The following is a 9567-nucleotide window of genomic DNA, read 5'->3' as shown; positions in this document are numbered from 1 at the left end:
ACTTGTTCTTCAAATTATTTCATTCCTAATATATATGCAGGACGTTAGTTTAATCAAAAGACAACATAAATACCAAAGAAGTTGCACATGTACAGTGGAAACATCGAGCAACTCTTTGTAGGTCCCTAAGGACCTTCTCACGAATCTAACGTCATCGGCACTGTCACTCATCGGAGGGTTAAGATCGCATGCTATTCCACGAAAAAACCAACAAGTTTTGCACCGAAAGCAGCAGAGCCAAATAGGTTAGCAATTCGAAGTTGCTTTCGCCAAATGGGCGCTCAACTGCGACGCACAAGCTTTGTACTCGTTTGTATAAATAAGTATGGCGGTAAACAACCACAAGGAATTTCGCTGATTTATTGACATTTAAATGTCTGCAGATGCTTGCCGCATACCTTGTGTCGCCTCTTAGTGACACGAAAAAATATTTCAACTTTTGAAAACGCCGTTGAACATAGGCAGACAATTCTCGTAAATAAATTCATATATTTATGAAATGCAAACGTTCTACTTCAGGCTTGTTGATTGTGGCTGCGTGCGGACGCATGAAATATTTGCGTAGGTTTGTGTTTGGTATTTTGAATTTATTGTCGCATAATAATTGTATTTTCTATGGCTTTGGGGTACTCAATAAAGAGGCAGTGGTATTTAGTAACAATTTTGAGTTGTTGAAATGAAAATTATAAAATGTCCTTGAATTTAAGGATTACCTGCTTATATTCTACTATGTAGAGTGTACTTAAATTATAATTAATTTCATTATATTCATTAGAATCACGCATATCGATGGGGCTTCATTTAAATGCAAAGGGATTTTTGTATATTTCTATTCTAGGATTTATTAAAAAAAAAATTAAAAGTTTCAGTTAATAATAACTTTTTCAACAACAGTTGCAGTAAGTACCAGCAGCGTGAGCGTAAACATAAAATCGAGATTAAAATTTAGAGCATTAGAAAACTATCACAAATATTTATTGAACTCAAAACAAGATAAAGCTTGCTACTTACGCCATCGCGATACTTTTCGATGGCTAAGTTTCGCCTGGGAATATTTCTCATCGTTATAAAAATCAAGCAAATTATTTTAGAAGTCAACTATTCATCAATACTTTCATTTTATTAAGTCTATTTTGAGCAAGTATTAAATAGAATTTGTACATAAAACGAATCATTATTTTATGAGTTTTATTTTTTTCGCTTAAAAATAAAAATTATTATTGACTGAAGTTTGTGATCTTATTCCTAAAGTTAAAAAAATATATATATATTTTTTTTTAAATCCGTAATTAATAAGAAAATTAGTTAATTTTCATCCCAATACGACGGCCTACTGTCTTACAAATGTCAAGTTAAGTCAAACTCGTGTTTTTAATATTGCTTAAGTATGCAGTCATACAGCGAAATGGGACTCATTACATGTTTCGTCGTTTAGAAGACAATACCCATCGAGGGTTAAAAAGGGTTCGTAAAAAATTTAAGCCTTTTAATATTTAAAATTAAATAGCAGATCCGATATCGATTTTCAACCCAATTGTGGATAAATGCATTTACTTAGATAAAAATGCATGTGTGCTTAAAGTAAAATTTGCATACCACATTAAGGTCTCCCTACAGAGAATGCTACTACATGTAACCGACCATACTATCAATTTGACTAAACTACATATGTGTGAGTATTTCGTTTTCTATTTTGATTTCCATGATAATAACTAGTATTAGATTGGCGCTTACACATATGTTAGTGTTTGGCCGAGCTTCTCCTCCGATTTGTGGTGCGCGCCCTGACGTTTTCACACAAAACGGAGGGCACTACAGTTTTACGCCGGCTCCGAACGGCGATTGTATTTTTATGAGAAGCTGTTTTTCATGGCAGAAATATGCTCTGAGGTTTGCAATTGCCTGCCGAGGACGACCACTGTTAAGAAAAATCATTTTTTTTGTTTTAATTTTTTAGCGTTGTTGCTTTGACCTGGGCTTGAACGCAGGCGCTTCGGAGTGAAAGCGCGCACTGCTTACCACTACACCACAGTGGCCGCCATATCGTCCGATTCGTTCTGATTTTTTTTGGCACTACACATTTAAGAAATCCTACATGGAAACTCTCAATTGATCACAGGCTTTAAAATTAATACAATTTATGTACAGGGTCCGTGATTTTTCAGTCTCGGGCCCGAGTTTTCTCTCGACGGCCCTGAGGTATAAGCAAATCCGCCAACGTTCGTCACTACTAACTAACTTTGTTACATACAAACCAACTTCAATCGGTATTTCAAACCGAAGCCGACGGCATGGCCGGCATTGATGAATAGACCAATTAATTTACTTGTGACCATGACAGTTCAAAGATAAATAACGGAAATAACTTTACCGAATATTTTTCGAAATTAATATACCTACTGATAAGTCTTGGCATCGTTCCGGAAACTAGTTACTTTGTTCAAGTTGATCAACTAATATGTAATAACTGACTTATCCAGCTTTTTTACGGCAGGGATGTTGCGCTTGTATATGCACTGAATAAGTACATACATAATTACATACATAAGTCAGCATTATTCGATTAAGTCATCGACCTGCTTTTCTGGCGCTTGCTATTGAGGTTTGTAGAACAAAAGCAACAGCAGCAGGAACAGACATATTGAGAAATAAAAGGATATACATACATAGCAAAATTGGAAATTATAGCAGACGATAATGTTATTATAAGCAAGCAATTACCAGTAATGCAAAAAAAATTGCAAATGTTAAATGCATACATGCATTTATCGTAGCTTACATGCATATTTATGTTTGTACATACATTAGGGTACCGCAGGTATCACCGACGGAGGTAATGAAAAAGGCAGGCTCCACAGGCATCCATGGGAAATCACAACAAGGCACATTCGTCAGAGTTACAACTGAAGTAATGAACCAAAGTAGGAAGTCTCGTTTTGTTAAGACCTAGCCAAACTTCGGCAACATCTTTCTAAATGTCTAAAAATTAAATACTAGTCGCCTTAGCGGCATTTGTTGAAACTAAAGAGCGATTTTAAGATGGATGTTTTTTTACACTTGCGAATTTGAAACTCTTAACAAATGTCAAAAACGCCTTTTAGAGAAAAACGTGTCCTGAATGAAACTCGTTTCCTTTAGAGTCATTGGAAAATTCAATTATATACCATACTCTTCAACTCCAGCTGTTTATCGCACCGATTGTTTAGGTTGAATTAAATTTTGTCGCAAAAAATCACTCCTTATGTTCGGGGACGCCCTAATGTACATATATATAGTACCTTTGCTGCAAGAGTATCATAATAGAAAATAGATTTTTTTTAGTTAAATATGCCATTACTAATCAAAAACATTCTTCTATGTTGTATCAACGTTTCAAAGCTGTTTTGATTAAAAATAACTCATTAACATCATTTGCCATTCTTAACATGGCAGCGTATGTAAGCTAAACCCGTTTCTATCGAGTTTCAAGTTTTTGAGTTATGACACTTTTGCAGCAAACGTGCGATATGTAATCACATAAACATAAATGTTTGTGTACATAAGTGCTTACAAATGTGTTTATTAAATAGAAAATGGCACATTATATGTAAATACTTGTATGTACAAGTACACATGCATATACATATAATTTGTTTGTTTGTAAATTAAATTGGCAAATTTTTTGTTGTCAAATATGTAAACAAATGAGGGTACAGGAATTCGAATATGTGCAAATATTTTTGTAAATTTGTATGAAAATTACATTCACGCAAACATACTCACATTCAGTACAAGCTATATATACACACATATGTATGTAGTTCATCCTGTTTGTAAAATTTTACCCGCATTTTTCTGTCTGCAACGCAGACTGATTATTTATAATAACAAAAGCAATAATAAAGGGCTACAAACAATGCAGATAATAGCATATTAGACGAGCGTTGTATGTGACAGCACTCTATTCCTACATATTTACATACATACATATATGTACATGTACTATGTGGATACATATATACTATTTGCATAAGTAATGTATAGAAATGCCTGCATGTAAATTCTAAAATAAGCTCAATGTGAATGAAAGCAAGAAACCGTGACATAGTTGGAATGAAAATTGGTTCTCAAAGCATATGGAATTCCGATTTAAGTATATTTTACATGGGTGACATACTTTCTGTCGTATTTGAACAAAATGACAGTCTCTTGCGCATAAAGTGCTGTATCACTACATATGTACATATGTACCTACTACATACGTATCTTTGTATTTCTGGAATTTATAGTATTTTTTATATAAATCGTTGTTGGAAAAATAAGAAAAAAATAACGTTACATATCCGAATCATTCCAAATTAAATAATGAAAGGTGCAAACAACTATTAATTAATAAGTTATAATAATAAATAACACTAAATCACAAATTTTTAATTTGGTTTTTGTTCTCCAGACTCCCCTATTCAACTTGTATGTAGAATCGCCAGCTGATTCCAAAAATCGAGTTCATTTTTATTCTATGGATACGTTCTCGAGATATTTTCAATTTACCGTTATTCAGCTTAAAACAAAAGATGGGTTCACACAGGCACTTATATCTCATGAACCTATTTAACAAACTGATACAACAAATGAAAGGTCTGATAGGACTGATAGTTTCTGATAAATTAATTAATCATTCAAGTTCTTTTATGAAAAAAATCAAATTCTAGCAGGAGAAAAGTTAAAAAAACTAACAGGTTCTGTGTCAAATTCTTGCAGTTGTGCTAAAGCCTGTTCTTTTACAAACAAATCTAGTTACTAATGAAGAAAATCTATGGCTAAATAAAGAAATGGTGAATGGTCAAATGAAAATGCGCAAAGATTTTTTGTATGAGAAATGAACAGGAAATGATGTTACTCATACGCCATGTACACCTACATAAGTGGAACGCTTTTATGCATTCAGGGCGGCGAATAACATAGGGATATAGAGGTTTGGTTCAATATGAAGAAAAAGTTTTTTTTTTGTAAACTTGTGTAATTAAAAAGTTTTTTTCAACGCAGGATTAGTGCACTGCCTGAAATGTGGGAGAACGCAGTGGCCAGCGGTGCACAATATTTTGAATCTTAACCCTCGTATGATATCAGGGTAGAATTCTACCGTTTTGTAATTATTTATTATGAAATAACTTTTGTACTACGTTCAGTTTTTGTTAATTTATTAGCGTTGTGTTTTACCTTAAAAAGCGTGTTTTAAAGACTAGCCTGTTTCGTAGAAATGACATAAAATTCTTGAAGACTAATATTTTTTGATCGGAAAACTGTATTTCTCTAGAGGAGACTTACAATAATAATACCCAGTTTTTTATTTTACCATTTTTGAATACTTAAGATTTTTTGTAGGTCGAAGTGTACTGAAATTCAAAAATTGAAATATTAGTAAGGCCTAGTATTGCTTATGCGCAACAAACTTCACTTGTGCAATGGGTGGGGTTCAGAAATTTTTTTTATTTTAAGTGGTAACAGCATGGCTTCTAGGTTCAGGATTTAATAGTCTGAAATATATGAATATACATGCCTATATCTATTTCTGGGTAATGTCTAATACCCAGAATGAAAAGAAACCCCAGCTTGGTACATTTCTTGAAAGAAATGTTTACTCTAAACATATACGAAATTAAATAAGAATATTATTCTTTGCCTTAGGTATGGTTTTTTAATGTACACTTTTCGTCTCTTGCTTTATACGAACAAATGTCTTTGTCAGTCTGCAATGTCAATATCCCCACAAACTAATTATACATACTTACATCCGTTTTTTTTGTGTGTATACTCATTCGTCTATGTCGGAAAAATTAATTTTATGCTACATTAAAAGAAGAAAACACATAAAGTACTAAGAAAATATGTGTAACCGCACGGTTGCATTTACGCATACACTTATCATACAATCATTAGTTACTTTATTGTATTCATTGTGTTGAAATGTCTTTTATACATAAACATACATACACATATGTCTGGGTCAATCCATATCAAATCAACCCATGGTTGGAATCAGCAGTTTTTGATTTGATTGATTTTTGTAGGGAAGTTTTGTTTTATCATAAAACGAAGTTCTGTCCAGGGCTGCAAACCACCCCAAAAATCGGTGCGGTTCCGTTCAGTGGTTCGAACCACTTAGAAAAAGATTGTTCCGGTGCAAAAACGGGTTCACGAGTATCCCTGAGTATATACATAAATGTTACAAAAACTAGACAAAACCATAATATAAAAACTAAAGGCTTTGTTATTGGATAAAATTCAAATATTCACATGTATATTGGTGAAAAAATAAATAGGGACGCGAAATTTTATCAAGTATTGGCTACTTTTCTTTTTCTTATTTAATTTTTAGTTTTTCATAACCATATAAATCCCATTTTCAAACTTTGTGCAAACTTTTTCATACACAAATTAGTAAACAATTTTATATTGTAAGTTAATTTTTAGCACTTTTTACGGAAATTTTAAATCAACGCGCTCATTATGTAACAACAAGCATATCAATCCAAATTTCAAACTTTTGTGCGAAACTTAAACAATTACAAGTTTTAACAATATTTCCTCAAAGATTCAAACTTTTTAATATAAACTAAAAAAATCCGAGTTTTTGAAATTTTTTATTTAACTGGCATTGTTAAAACTTTTCTTTCATACATAAAAAGGGAATTATTTATATGGATGAAATTACAACTCACGGAGTTGCCATCAAATAAAAAAAAAATTTTTGCAGTTTTACTATGCGGGTTGCATTTTTAGACCAAGTTTTGTGTTACAAAAATTGAAAAATGCTTTAGTGGACTTTCATTTTGAACCGAGCCGAACTATTTTTTTTTTTTGAGTAATTTTCAGTTCGGTTTTGGCATTTCAAAATAAAAACGGTTCAGTTCGTGGTTCGATTCGGAGCCCAAAAAAACGACGGTTCGGTTCAAAAATCGTTTTGTAGCCCTGGTTCTGTTAAAGGGGAAGAACTATATTTTTTTGCGAAAGTTATGCGCAATTCCAAATTTTACAATTTGTGGCATTTTTCAAGTTTTTTTGTATATCTCCAAGACTATCATAGTTATAGAAAATGCTCTGGTCTCGTTTTGGAGGCGATATTATTGACTTTAAAGAAAAGGTACATAAAAAATGCTGAAATTTTTAAGAATGTGTGTGTTTTTTTTTGTTTAAAGGTATTAATTTTTAAGCCTGCGAAAATGTTTTTTTTTCAAAATGTAAATACAGTTATGTTAAAAATTTTCATTTATTTAATGCCTTTTTAGTTAAGAGTTTGCAATACAGTTTTTTACATTTTACAACTTCGTATCTAAAAAAATACCTTTTCGAAAAATTCAGTATCACTTTAGAAAAGTTAGAGCTTTTGTTGCAAAAAAAAATCTGCGAAAACTTTATATATATTTATGCTCTACGATTTTTAAAATTTCAGAATTCTGAAAATTGGTTATTCTTCGATATTTTTTTTTAATATATTTATATAGTGCCAAATATCATTTTTAAAGCGAGGCCAGAGCCCTTGGCGTAATTATAATTATATAGGAAAATTGTGAAATTTTGAACTTTCGAAAAAATTGTTGTAAAGGCATGTTCTGGAAATCGTACGATTAGAAATCGGTGCGATTTAAAAACCTTTTTTCGAGGTTTCTAAACAAAAACCTTGGAATTTGGCACTAAATGGATGGATCTCAGTGAGGTAAATGGTGTGTTAGCAGTTTTTATTTTAAACATCTACTACTCTCAATACAAATATAGAAATATTTTTAGCAAACCGCAGCGAATTCAAATCGTATGGTTTGCAGAACAGGACTGATATGAAGAGAACCATTGGTCGATTTGGCATGGATTGACCCATATTTATTTATTTATATACATATAGTAGGTATGTATGTACTTAAATATTTATATTACATGCACTCATTCAGAAAAGCTTTATGTGCTGTAACCAGCTAGACAGGCATAGAATAATAGGAAACTTGCGAGTATTTGAGGCAGCTGTCAGTAAAAGCAACGTGCTTCCTATTTACAACAAGTTTGCGTGCATACAAAATGGTATTCTTACATTGCAACATACATTATTTTGCATATACATTATTTTGCTTAGCTCAAGCTCAAGCAGAGCATATTTGCTTTGTTCTTCTTGTTCATTCATAATTTTCTTTAAAGATGCCAGTATAAAGCTTGGGCAGCTACTTACACCAATTCAAAGGAAATAGTTAAAACGCTTGCATACATATAAAGCTACATATATATGTACATATGTAACTGCACATGATTTATATAATATTGCACATACTCCATAAACACATACATACATATGTACATATGTTTATATACATATTTATATTTATGTATGCATTAACCCTTTCATTTACTTCCTTAACCTAGTAAATACATAAGTGTTCACGTGCAAAATTATCAAGCAGTGCCAACCCGACGAGCCTCAATTCTCGTTAGCTTCTTCACACATCACTCATACGCCCTGTACTCACCGCCATGTGCTGTTTTCCACTTAACTTGCTTTGCACTAACACATTCAAACATATCCTCATATAAATAAACAGGCATTATCATGGCATCAATGGCAGTTGATACTACATACATATATGGCACCTTGCGCTTCAACACTTTGAAACCATGTCAGAGCGGTTCGTAGCACTTCATTCGCTTGGCTTCAATTCACAATGGCTTGTAGCGCACCTCTACAAACGTCGTTCGTGCACAACACTTTAGCTTCGCTCGTCTCACTTTTTTTTGTATGTGACTGTTCAATAAAACCATTTTGTCGATACTCGTATTTATACAGACAACAAAAAACGGAAAGTACTGTGCGAAAAGTATGAAATGAGGACATAAAATACCTCGATCGCTTCCTGCTATCACCCCTGCCTTATTGGTTGTTTACTTGCTTCTCTGACTGAGATTTACCGCGCGCCTGGTGCTCGGTATGAGGTTTTGGAAATGGTATGTACCAGTAGCAGCAGCAGCAGTGGTGTCGGAAATGCTAGCAGTGGTAGCAAAAACGATGCTTTAATGTCATTCTAAGTTGTTCGAGCAGAAGAAATGATGAAATTTTAATTTTTCCACAATTGCCGCTTAATAGGGCGTGAATGTGCATTAATTTAGATACCAGCATATCAAGCACACGAAGGCGCATGCACAAAAAATGGGTGCAAAATATTTTTATCATATCTAGCTCTTGACATTTTCTATGTGAATACGGTTGCTTTATTTCTTTTTTTTAACTATAGAAATTTGCATACAATTACAGTGATACTCAGAAGTATTTGGCATTGCAATTTTTTTTATGATATTAAAAAAGGTTTTCATGGTAAATTTTTCCCATTAATTTTCTATCAAAATAAAACTTATTCTGCAAAAAAAAAAATTAAAAGTCGAGATATCAAATTTTAAGAAATTGAAATTCAGAAAATCTTAATAAAAATGTTTAACTTTTTAATTTGATTTTTTACAGAAGAATTGGGGTATGTAACGGGTGATTTTTTAAGAGCTTGATAACTTTTTTTTAAAAAAAAACGCATAAAATTTGCAAAATCTCATCGGTTC

The 9567-nt window shown here is 32.5% G+C and overlaps 1 protein-coding gene across 1 annotated transcript in view; it reads left to right on the top strand.

The window, feature by feature from the left end:
• LOC118741429 (neuroligin-4, X-linked-like) overlaps positions 1-9567 on the top strand; it is a 130922-nt gene that overhangs the window by 19411 nt on the left and 101944 nt on the right. The window lies entirely within an intron of this gene.

The sequence above is a fragment of the Rhagoletis pomonella genome, unplaced genomic scaffold (assembly GCF_013731165.1).
Source record: "Rhagoletis pomonella isolate Grant_MI unplaced genomic scaffold, Rhpom_1.0 Rhpom_scaffold_00001, whole genome shotgun sequence".
Classification (NCBI taxonomy): Eukaryota; Metazoa; Arthropoda; class Insecta; order Diptera; family Tephritidae; genus Rhagoletis; species Rhagoletis pomonella.
Note: the sequence above shows the minus strand (reverse complement) of the source record. Positions and strands in the feature narration are given on the sequence as shown.